Genomic DNA, 13,184 nt, shown 5'->3' on the forward strand with positions numbered 1-13,184 from the left:
CTCGGCCATTAAAGCGAGATGAGCGCCACAACCCCAGAGTCGGTCACGACTGGACCTAATGGTCAGGGGTCCCTTTACCCTTTACTTTATAGCAAGCCCCCAAGGAGAGTCCAAAAATACAGGCCGTTGTGTTAATTCCTAAGGGTGTATTCAGACGTGGGGATTGTTGTGTTTGTTTTCCTGATTATAATGCCAGTGCTCCTATCCAGTGCTATTTTTCTAGAAGAGAAATTCACCATGAACATCTCTCTTGTTATTGGCGCCCACCTGCGAGGTGCCAGAATTGAGTTCTGGCTGAAAAAAGCCCTCCTGCTATCCCATATTTAAAGGTTCTTTTTACATGGCATTATAGAACCATGGCTTTTTGATTGATGTACCACCAAGGCATGCTGAATTTCAAATGACGGGAAAGAACTGCGTGGCAGAATGCCGCTCCAAATTCCATCATGTAACATTACAGCACAAAACTCCCACAATTTTCTGAGTTAATCGGCTTTTTATGTTGCGTTAAAGCTAGCATAAAATGTGAAAATTAACAGGTGCGGAAATATCAGGAAGTTGGAATGAAGCCCTTTCTGAATGCTGCCTATATTTAAAGTGAATCACCCCCCTAAAGAGCAGTAAACATAGCATAATATCCAATTTATTAGAATCTGTTGACAGTCACAGAATAGTTTGCTGACAAGTGTAGCAGTTAGCACAGTGGATTGGACTGGGGAGGCCTGGGTCCCTATCCGTAGTGACCCATGCGGCATAACTGCAACCTTAGTTTCTTAGAAGTAAGCCCAATTGAATCAGTGGTACTTACTTCTGGCTGTAGAGGTTCAGCTTGTAAAACACACTGTGCTTTAACAAAACTTCTTCAGCCAGCTGAAACGCAACTTTAGCTTTTAATTAGAAAGGTCAACAGTCTTGCAGAGAAGTGTTACCACTTAAACTGCTGGTACAGAGTAGGAAGCCCATCAAAGGAAAAAAAGTATCCAGTTTCTGCTTGGTTATTTTCCTTGTTCTCTGACTTCCTCCAAGCTGATTTGCCACAAAGAGTAACACTCGAAAGCCTTGTTATCGCTTTATTCACTTGCTGGGGGAAAGAGAGTCTGTCAGTTTGCCCTTCACTGTGGCTGATGATGTCATTGTTCCTGCTTTGCAAAAATCTCTAGGAACTGTGGTTCTCACAGTTCCTTCTCCACTGCACCACTATGAGTGACACAGAGGGTAAAGTGCCCGACTCTTCTTGCTAGAATTCCTCTTTTGCAATCCTTTGCATTTTCTTTCTGTCTGTCTTGTTTCTGACCTTTCTTTCCACTTCTCTTTACTAGACCTGATAGATCTGCAACAGAACAAATGAGTGGAAAGGTTTTGGAAATGAAATGGTATTGTTATGGGTAGTGAATCTTAAGGTTTATTTATTTCTCTTTCCCTGCAAATTATAAAATCAGCGTGTGTTTATTTATAGTTTGGTGTCAAGTCACAAACCACTTTTAAAACGCAAGAAGTTCCATGACAAGGTTTTGTCCCAGAGAGAGCCAAAAACAAGATCTGGGTTGAAGTAAGCACTTTCAGCATGTTGTATGACTCGCTGGAAAACTCTTGTATTTTTATTTGGACTACTATTGTTCTCTGTTATTGGCAAGCCTCTTCCCATTTTATTTGGGATGGCAAAATACCAAATGCTGCTACACACACACACACACACACACACACATACACACAGGAATGAACTTGCCAAACTTCACACACAAACTTTGGTTGGAAATCTTTCTCTCTCCAGCGTATAAGTCCAAGTACAGTTTGGAGAAGAAATAATTTAGCACACGAGTTTTTTCCACCCTGTATCATGCATGCTTTCCTTTATTAAGTGGAGTTCAGCCCCCCACCCCGGCTTATGCCTGTAGATAACAAAATACTGGTGTCTGCAGTTGCTCCACACTTAATGAGGTACGGATGGGGGCTTTACATTTTGGGCCAGGTTTTTTTTTAAAAAAAAAGTTTAAATATTTTACCAGTAACTTTGGTTCCCAGAATTAAATGTTTCAAGAGGTATTAATGACATGTGAAAGTAAGAATACTGCTAGTTTTTGCAAGCTCCAGATATACTCACTGAGTGATGTGTTGATGATTCTCAGTGCTTCATAAAGGTAAAGGGGCCCCTGACCATTAGGTCCATTCACAGACGACTCTGGGGTTGCGGCGCTCATCTCACTTTATTGTCCGAGGGAGCCGGCGTACAACTTCCAGGTTATTTGGCCAGCATGAGTAAGCCGCTTCTGGCGAACCAGAGCAGCGCACGGAAACGCCGTTTACCTTCCCACCGGAGCGGTACCTATTTATCTACTTGCACTGGTGTGCTTTCGAACTGCTAGGTTGGCAGGAGCAGGGACCGAGCAACGGGAGCTCACTCCGCCGCGGGGATTCGAACCGCCGACCTTCTGATCGGCAAGTCCTAGGCTCTGTGGTTTAACCCACAGCACCACCCACGTCCCTCAGTGCTTGATAGAGCTACAGTAAAATCCAGTGACGTAGCGTGGGTTGCCAGTGCCCCAGGGAGGGGCAAGTGTTGTGCCTCCTGGTGGACTGGGCAGCTGGGGCACACATAAAGCCTGTGCAGAGGGTGAATGAAGCCCTGCTCCAACAGGTTCCTCGCCTGCTGCCTCCATCCACATGCCCACTAGACCCACCCGCTGCGTTGCCTCAGCTGCCAGGGCTCTGTGCCTTTGCATGGTTCCACTGGGAAGGATGTAATCCTCAACTACCTCGCTCAGAACTTGCTGGGAACTAATGAATGGTCTACCCAACAGCTCAGTGCCTGCTTTCTTTTTTAAAAGTTTTTATTTATACTTTTCAAATTTAAACATTTCATTAGTTTTGCAATCAATTTAACATTTCAAAATTTGACTCCCTTCCCCCTCTTTTTGCAGTTTCTTAAATTTGTTTTAATATCTTCTGCATATCCAAATTCATTTAGCTTGTTCATTTAATTATCTACTGTAAATATATACTCCTGTGAAACTGCAGGTTATTACAATAAACCTCCTAAGGTTTTAATCTGTTTACAATGTATCTGTAAATCTTCAATAAACCATTTCCATTCTTTTATAAAAAGTTTATTTTGATTTCTTATTCTTCTGGTAAGTTTTGCCATTTCTGTGTATTCCATACGTTTTTGTATCCATTCTTCCTTTTCTGAGACTTCTGTTTCTTTCCATTTTGCACAAGTAGCATTCTTGCTGTTGTAGTACCATACATAAATAGATTTCTATACAAGTTAGGTAGTTCTGTCCCTATAATTCCCAAAAGAAAAGCTTCTGGGTTTTTTAAATAAAAGTTATTTTAAACATCCTTTTCAATTCATGGTATATCATTTCCCAGTAAGCTTTAACCTTACTACAAGACCACCACATATGATAAAAAGAACTTTCTTTCTTGTTACATTTCCAACACTTATTTGATTTAGATTTATACATCTCAGTGTTACATACCAACAATATATCATTTTCATATAATTTTCTCTTAAACCATACCATGCTGTAAATTTTATATCCATATTCAGTGCCTACTTTCTGGCGCAGATAGTGAAGCAGCTTTCACCTCTTTTGCCTTTTATTGCTTCAAAAATATGCAGACTAAACTGCCGCAGATTGCTCTATTGGTGTTGAAGGAAACTGACCGAAGCAATTATATTTAATGGATTTGTGTAACTGTGAGGTTGTTTTCTTATTGGCAATGCTTTGTGGTTTTAACGAGAAAATATGAATGAATGAATGCTCTGTAGATCACTAATATTATGCACTTAGTAGGAAGATGAAGGAGGATGAAATTCAGAAAGATTCACTCAGCCTAGAAGTAATCAAAACCAGCCCCAAGCCACGGAATCATGAATTCCAATCACGTGTAGAAAACTGGCAAGCCTTCACTCCTGGGAAAATTGTTCTTCATTAAACTATTATTTATCTACTCCCTTCACATTCTAAGGCAGCTCACACACATACCACCTCCTCGCTTGGCCTTGGCTTCAGCATGAGTTTGCTCTGGAATAAACTGCATCCTTGTCTTCATTTTTGTTCATATAAATGTTCATTGTACTGCTCTCTCTTTCCCCCACCTGACAAAATACCCTTCCAAGTTAGCATTGTGTCTGATGTTGGGTTTTTAGGCACATGCATAGCTGTAGATTTTGAAATTTTCATTCCTGATTAATGTTTTCAAGAGATTTTAGGAGCCATATATATTAAAAACTTCTGCTTGTAACTGATAACAGGTACGAATATGTATGCAAACGTAGATAATCAGGTTTGCATGGAGCTTGTGGCTTTGCTTCTCCCTAGTGAAGTCCCATATTTTGGACCGACAACATGTATCCTAAAACAAACTAATGATTTATTTGCTTTTTTATTTCTATCCTGCATTTCTGTATTAAAATGTACTCAGAGTAGCTTATAGCATTTTACAACTCTTTACAATCACACCCATACATAATCAAAAACAAAACTACCAAAGCACGTTTTAAAAATCTAGTTCTTTAAAAAGCCCAGCGTATTTTTCGCTCTATAAGACACACTTTTCCCCCCCTAAAAAGTAAGGGGAAATGTGTGTGCGTCTTATGGAGCGAATGCAGGCTGCGTGGCTAAGCCAGAAGCTAGAACAGTGAGAGGAAGCGCTGCGCAGGGGGGCTTTTCTGTGGAGGTGGTGCGTGGCTCTGTCCCTTCCCCCACCTCCTGCAAAAGCCCCCAAGAGCCGCACTCCCTTTTCTCCCTTTTCTCCCTTTCCTCCTTGGGGAAAAGCCTGCAAGCGCCGCACGCACGCTCCTCACGGCTCGTGAAAGTGAGCGCTGATGCATACAGGCTCTGCTCAGCACTCCCTTTAAAGAATTTTCTTTTTCTTGCATTCCCCCTCTAAAAACTAGGTGCATCTTATGGTCAAGTGCGTCTTATGGGGTGAAAAATACGGTATGTTTCCAAAGCCTGTTTAAAAGTAGGCAAGGAAGGAGGTAGGCATACTTGTCTACGGGACGTTATTCCACATTGTATGTGTCACAACCTTTCAAATCCCCTGGCCATATTTCCATTGATGGTGTGAAAGAGAGAAGAGTCTTAGAAATAGACTCTTGGGCTGTTTGTTTATTAAATTTCTATACCGCCCTTCATCTGAGGATCACAGGGCTGCTTACAATATAAAAACACAAAAATACATAACATAGTAATAAACAAAAACAATACTCCACCACACACACCGTTTAAAAGGCCACAGATTGTTTAATTACTCAAAGACCTGGGAGAAGAGGAAGGTTTTTGGCTGGTGCCTAAAGATATGGATTGACAGTGCTAGGCAAGTCTCCCAGGAGAGAGCATGCCACAAATGAGGGGCCACCACAGAAAAGGCCCATTCCTGAGTTGCCACTCTCTGGACCTCTTGAGGAGGAGGCTCATGAAGAAGGGCCTCAGATGATGATCACAAGGTCTGGGTAGGGTCATTTGGGGTGGGCAGTCCTTGCGGTTCACAGAAACAATATGGTATATAGGAAAACGTTGATTCTAGGGTTGAAGGTCACAACCAAGACCTTGAATTGAGCCCATTTGCACACTTCTTGGGCAAGCGCAGACACAAAAAGCAACATGGGAAATACCAAATTTACTCCTTGTAACAAATTCATTTATGTGTGGGTATGAACTTCTCTGGTATAATTCGAATATGGCGGCGGGGGGGGGGGGCAGGCGGGGAGTGGATTAACAGCTAAATAATGCTCAAATGTAGACAGGCCCACAATGTACTCAGTGTCTAAACCACTGAGGCTTTTGGGCTTGCCAGTCAGAAGGTCGGTGGTTCAAATCCCCATGATGGAGTGAGCTCCCTTTGCTCTGTCCCAGCTCCTGCCAACCTAGCAGTTTGAAAGCATGCCAGTGCAGATAGATAAATAGGTACCACTGCGGCAGGAAGGTAATCGGTGTTTCCGTGCATTCTGGTTTCCTTCATGGTGTTACATTTAGCCAGAAGTGTTTTAGTCATGCTGGCCACATGACCTGGAAAGCTCTCTGTGGACAAATGCTTGCTCCCTCGGCCTGAAAGCGAGATGAGCACCACATCCTCATAGTTACCTTTGACTGGACTTAACCATCCAGGGGTCCTTTACCATTTACCTTTTACCATAGCCTTTGAGGTGTGTTAAAAGATCTGGGTGTTCTTGGGTGAGTACAATGAGGATATAAATAGTTAATGGCAATATATGTTGACTCAAGTGGTGTTAGTATTATTGCTCAACAATTCAGCCAGAGAAAACAGCCCCGAAGGCAGTTAGCCCGTTTTTGTTCCATTTCTTCCGAATCTTTCATACTGGCAGTATGAATAGCTATCAGTGCCAAACACAATTAAGCACTTTGAGATGTGATGTATCCTCTGCAAGAAGATTTGCAACTTACGACTCAATTCGGTTCATTGCTAGAGAACGCCCAGCTGCCAACAGTGTAGACACTTACAACCTAAACGGAATTTTAACCTGTACTTTCGTGGTTTAGGCTTGGTAACTTGGCATTATTGTGGAAATGCAGCAGTTGAATTAGGAATGATAAAAATTGAAATTTGTGGCTGTGTGCATGGTTTTCTACATCTGTCTATTAACTTTGAGATATAGAGATATATAATGGCTTCATTGGACCACATCCACAAAGGATAACCGCACACATGTATAAATTTTAACATAAAAAAGCATACAGATGTGGAAGTCCTCAACCCAGGTTGGCTGTTAAATAAGAAAACCTGGTGATCCATAAAAAACATGCAAAGCAGAACAGAAGACTTCATTGCAATCAGGTTGAAGAACCACAGCTTTAATAAGGTGATAGCCGTTATTTCTGCCATGAATATAGTGCTTTGATAAAGAATACTTCTTCTTCCTCCATGGAAACATAATTCCTTGTTAATATATTATATATACTAAGCTCCTTTATCATCTCAAATCCAGTGAGGTTCTTAGCATAATTACATGAGGCAATTGGGGGGAGTAAAGAAAACAGAGTCCTCAGATAGTTCCTGCCTCTCAGATTCAGAAATAAGAGGCCCATTAACTGTTTCATGTTATGTGCCCCTTCTTAGCAAGGCAGGAGACCTTCGCTTTAATCTCTCTTTAATGAGAAGTACAATATAAATGAGAAACCTACTTTGTTCCGTTAGTTAACACCAAGCTTGCTGCTTATTCTAAAGGAACGTCACTTCGTGCAGCAGTCTCTTCTGAGCAAGAAACGACTGAAACAAATCTTATTCCATTTTTTTTTCATTCATTACCTCCCTAAATTTCCCAACTCCTTCACTCTTTGCCTTAGCAAATGAGCTCTATCACCTGTGTTGCTTTTTGGTTAAGAATTCCAAACCAAATGAGAACATACTTGCAATGTGGACGTAAGTTTTTCTTTTATTCGGCGAAGAAATCTCTGGATGCTCAAATATTAGGACGTCTTTAAAGCGTTTAGGGAAGAGAACATATGGAGCATTCCTCTTGTTAATTCAGCTTCTGTTTGGGGCCTGTCCCTCTGCCTTCAAGGCCGTAGCTTTTAAGGTTCATAATTGTAACTTGCACCCATTTCAGAGCTGCCCAGCGTGGGGGCATTGTATAGGGCAGGGGTCTGCAACCTTTAAGACAAAAAGAGCCACTTGGACCCGTTTCCGAAGGGGGAAAAAACTGGGAGCCGCAAAACCATTATGACATTTAAAACAAATATATCTCCGGAGCCGCGATCTGACAGCGGGCGGGAAGGTAACGTGGGGACGGTGCGTGACTATCGCACGCACTGCCCCCATGCGATGTCACAGCCAGTACAGCGCCCGCCACAGTGGGGAGTGTCGGGGTGCACAATGCGCCTCCTCCCCTTGCTAGTATCCGCCCCGGAGCCGCGGCAAAGGTGTAAAAGAGCCACATGTGGCTCTGGAGCCGCGGGTTGCAGACCCCTGGTATAGGGTCTTCTTTTCAGAGCATCTTCTGGAAGGCAGTCATAAAAAGTTTCAGATTAGCTACCCAGGGAGCTAATAGGGGAGAAGCAGCGGATGGCATGGTGGGATGGCTCTGGGTCTCCTTCTAATGTATTTACGCTGTGTTGTCCTGCTCACTGCATTGCTGAGAGATCAACTAAGTTCCTTCAGGTCAGGTAAGTACCTGAAGGAGCGTCTCCAACCCCACTGTTCAGCCCGGACACTGAGGTCCAGCTCCGAGGGCCTTCTGGTGGTTCCCTCACCGCGAGAAGTGAGGTTACATGGAACCAGGCAGAGGGCCTTCTCAGTAGTGGCGCCCTCCCTGTGGAACACCCTCCCTTCAGATGTCAAGGAAATAAACAACTATCCGACTTTTAGTAAGACATCTGAAGGCAACCCTGTTTAGGGAAGCTTTTAATGTTTGATGTTTTATTCTGTTTTTAATATTTTGTTGGAAGCTGCCTAGAGTGGCTGGGGAAACCCAGCCAGATAGGCAGGGTATAAATAATTTATTAGTAGTAGTAGTAGTAGTAGTAGTAGTAGTAGTAGTGGTATTACTTCACAGCTCCACACTCTCTGCTGTTGCCGGGAAGGCAAGTGACACTCTTCAAGGGGCAATGACCTCATCAGGAAGCTAGCCTGAATTATATCGTAACGCTGGATCCAGGGGTTCAGGAAGTTAGCCTGGCTTGGTTAGCTTTCAACACTTGCTGGATTCAGGGATTCAAGGAGTCTGGCATCCACAATAAGACTATTATTGTGGAGTAAGGGACCAAGAAGACAAAAACTTCAAGAAAGAATGGGAAATTTTTATAATTTATTTAGGAGACCACCGTAGGCAGATGAAAACATTAGCAGGATTTTAATCCCACTTGTAATGGAACACATATGATGGACAATATGGATAAATATAAAATTTAGATTATGAAACAATATGCAGTTGAAAATGTTGACAATAGGACCCATAGAGGGGATGGGGGGGGGGAGTCTCGAGATTCAGAGAAATCTCTTTATATTGTTATGTATTTGGCAGTGTTATAAATTTATATTTGTAAAATCAAATAAAAACGATCTCCCCCAAAGGCTATTATTGTGGAGTTAATGAGAGCTAGAGTCCAATGATATTGCAGGGGGCACCTTGTTCTCCCTCCTTGTCCCATTTGCTCAGATAAACCCTAGCACACCTGAAACTCTGAGAAATGGATTTTAATTTATTTTTAAAAAATTTTAATCGTCTTTAAAACTTGGTTTGTGGCTGGTGGATGTTTCGTTGCACTCGCAGTGATGAAGCCTGTACAAAAGTAAAAACTATTAAATATATCAGGGAAAAGTAGAGGACTCAGCTATACAGGTGCAAATAAAACGTTTTAAGTGTGTTTTAAGTGCAATCTACAATGTGACACTAGATGGCGATGGTGAGCTTTATGGAAAATTCAATGTGTTGCTAAAAACACTTGGTTTTTTAAAATAAAAAAACCCACACATTTTCAAAATGGTTTTTATAAGTGTGTAGATTCCAGCAGAGAGAGAAAAGAACAACGTAGCAGTGAAGGGATGTTTGTTGTTGTTTTCTGGTGTAGCTGTGGTTTTAAGATGTGAATATCTCTTCAGTACCATTCTTTGCATCTTTTAAAATTATATCTTTTTTTTTACAATAATATGTATTAATTTTCAATAGGCATAACAAAAAAGGAAATATACAACAACACAATAGAGAAGTGAAAAAGAAGAAAAAATAACAAACTTAAAATACCTAAACAGAAAAAAACCTCAATTAATTAATTAAAATCCATTTTTATAAACATTTTGGTTGACTTCCTCTAATCTTCTCCATCTGAATTTCCTCTTAATTTGAATGTAGCAGTTTCCAATATCATTCTTTCATAAAACAATATTACAGTCATATTCCAATTTCTTTACCTTTCTTATAGTACATTTTCTTATTTATATATTTAAATCTAATTTAATCCTAGGCCTGATTGGTTCTTTCAAGTGGTTACATATCTTTAATATTAGAATATTTGTTCAAATAGTCTTTAAATTTCTTCCAGTCTTCTTGGTAGTCCTCTTCTTTCTGGTCGCGGATCCTCCCGGTGAGATCTGCCAGCTCCATAAATTCCATCATCTTCATCTTCCATTCTTCTACCATTGGTAATTCTTGTGTTTTCCATTTAAAAATAGATCTTTATTGGGAAGTAGGTAGCCTTGAATATGTGCACAGGGTGGAGAAGGGGTCACTGTGATGCAATTGCCATTATGTCTTCACGTTGGGATTCATTTAAGACTGGCATAAAATGTACTGAAAGTGGTTGGAATTGTACGCTTTACTGCATTCTATCCAGGAATATGGTAATAATGAAGATTATGATAGGTCAATAAAGTTGTGGTCCCCCCCCTTCCAAACACAGATGCTCTCACAGTCAAACACCACCTTTGTTGTGCTCCGAAAGCCAACAATTTTTAATTGTCAGTGCAAGTCTCCCCAGGGTTAGGATGGCAGGGAATCAGATGAAACATATTTTCCCTCACACACATACACTTTCCATCTGATGAGGAAAGTATTTATTGTCATGGTAATCACATAAAAACCCTAGGAGCCCATACCAGATGCTTTTCTCTGTGCCAGAAATGTTACTGGAGTGAAATGAACAAATAACCAAAAATCGTTAGCAATTGTTGCCTCTTCTCTATTTGCTGTCCTGTTCCCTTATCCTGTTCCATTATCCAATTGAATTGCGTTCAATTGCTCAGCTTAGATTTTTTTGTGAGACTCGGCTTCAAAGTTCTGGTGAAGTGAAAAGCTCCAGTTTTTCCTATGTTTCTGAGGTATAAATCGCCCTCGTTATTGAAATTCATAACTGAACTTTCATTTGCTCCTTTAGTAAGTTCTCAAAAAAACACGACTTGGAGACAAACGTCGAGGAATAGAATCTGCTATCTCAAAAGTCAAACCCAGACTTCTTTTTGTGTGACGCTTCAGTTTTAGGTGTACAGTGGAACCTCGGGTTGCGAACGTGATCCATCCAGGAGGCACGTTCACAACCCACAGTGTTCACAACCTGCAGCGCCGTGTCTGCGCACGCGCAGGTCGCAATTTGGCACTTCTGCGCGAGCGCCGGAAGTAACCCATTCTGGTACTTCCGGATTCGATGAGGTACGCAACCCCAAAACACATATAGTGGTGCCTCGCAAGACGAAATTAATTCGTTCCGCAAGTTTTTTCTTCTTGCGAGTTTTTCGTCTTGCGAAGCACGGTTTCCCATAGGAATGCATTGAAAATAAATCAATGCGTTCCTATGGAGACCGTCCGGGGACAGAGGGGAAGCGCCGCGGGCCTTCCCCTCTGTCCCCGGACCTGTTTTAAAGCAAGGGAAGGGGCAGCGGGGAGAATCGCTTCTTTCCGTTGCCGCCCCTTGGTTCAAAAGGGGTCTGGGGACAGAGGGGAAGGCGCGCGTGCGCCTTCCTTTCTGTCCCCGGAGATTGCGGGGCTGGCAACGGGGAGAAGCGATCTTCTCCCCGCCGCCCCTTGCTTCAAAAGAGGTCCGGGGTGCGGGGGCAAGCATCGTTTTGCGAAGCAAGCCCATAGGGAAATTCGTCTTGTGAAGCAACTCGAAAACAAAAAAACCTTTCGTCTTGCGAGTTTTTCGTCTCGCGAGGCGTTCGTCTTGCGGGGCACCACTGTAACCTGAAGCACCTGTAACCCGAGGTACCACTGTATGTTTAAAGAAATATTAGATGCACACACACTTGAAAAAAATGTAGGGAGTGATGCAGCCTTAATCTGTAGTTTTTCCATATAGATATACTTTTCAAGTTTCTACATTTCATTAGTTTTACAATCAATCTAACATTTCAAAATTAACCCTGGATGGTTAAGCCCAGTCAAAGGTGACTATGGGTTGCGGCGCTCATCTCACTTTTAGGCCGAGGGAGCTGGTGTTTGTCCACAGACAGCTTTCCAGATCATGTGGCCAGCATGACTAAACCACTTCTGGTGTAACAGAACACCGTGACGGAAACGAGAGCGCACGGAAATGCCATTCACCTTCCCGCCACAGCAGTACCTATTTATCTACTTATACTGGCATACTTTCAAACTGCTAGGTTGGCAGGAGCTGGGACCGAGCAACAGGAGCTCCCCCCGTCATGGGGATTCGAACCACCGACCTTCTGATCGGCAAGCCCAAGAGGCTCAGTGGTTTGGACCACAGTGCCACCCGCGTCCCCAATGTAAGCTGTGACTGTATTGTATGCCTGTGTGTCAACAGGTGTCGTATTTTGTGGATTGCATACCTGTGACCTGCGCCGCACATGGAATCCTGTGTTTGCAACAATTAATGGTTTCATCGTCTCCAGGTTTCCTTTAGGCTGCTGCAAAGCTGCATGAAAAACAAAAGTGTGCTTTTGCTGCCGTGATCAGATCAAAAATTCTTTACATTGGCTGCTTCTAAGGTGTTGGACCGGATTTTTAAGATTTCTCTCTGGAGACACAAAACCTTTATTTGTTCAGGTTCTGACTAAATGGGAGACCACCTACTTAAACACAATGTGCATCTATACTCAGATGTGTGACTATTAGCGTGGATTACACTTTAAAGGCTATTATTGTATTTCACATCTTAGGTTTTTGGCTTACATATCACCAGCGTCCCCTGCTCTCTATATTCTTGATGTTCCTTTGAGTTATTCTTCTGCTTCTTCTCCATAATACAACGTATTTCTTTTTCTGAAGCCAGATAGTTTGAAAGTTTGTGGGTGCAATCCAATGCATGTTTCCCTGGAAATATGTCTCACTGAGTTCAATGAGGCTTACTCCCTAGGAAGTGCTTTCAAAATGGCAGCCTACCTTTCTCTGAGTGCTTTGCATATTATAAAATTCCACAGTGAGACAGAGCATATAGAATGCAAGACAATGCCATATCCATTGTGTAATTCCACCATTTATTCACTTTTTAATTAAAATGAGGTGTATAAACTCCAGCATGTTGTCTGGATATCATATATGATAGTGATATATTAAATTGCAGCCCAAAGCAACTAACCTCAGAATTAAGTTGCGTATAGTGAGGGTTAAAATGGGGTTGGCTAAATTTGGATTGATATTTCAGACCAATATGATTCAAGTAAAATCAATGCAGAGAAAGGGATACCATTATGAACGTGGCCATACAAGACCAGAGGGATGCCATCTTTGTGAAATAGAGTCGAAAAGACCTTTTACCTAACAC

The 13,184-nt window shown here is 42.1% G+C and overlaps 1 protein-coding gene across 3 annotated transcripts in view; it reads left to right on the forward strand.

Moving 5' to 3' along the window:
• Window positions 1–13,184, forward strand: part of FBXL7 (F-box and leucine rich repeat protein 7) — a 221,464-nt gene that overhangs the window by 183,750 nt on the left and 24,530 nt on the right. The window lies entirely within an intron of this gene.

This window comes from Podarcis liolepis (genome assembly GCF_965112155.1).
Source record: "Podarcis liolepis genome assembly, chromosome: 8".
Lineage (NCBI taxonomy): Eukaryota > Metazoa > Chordata > Lepidosauria > Squamata > Lacertidae > Podarcis > Podarcis liolepis.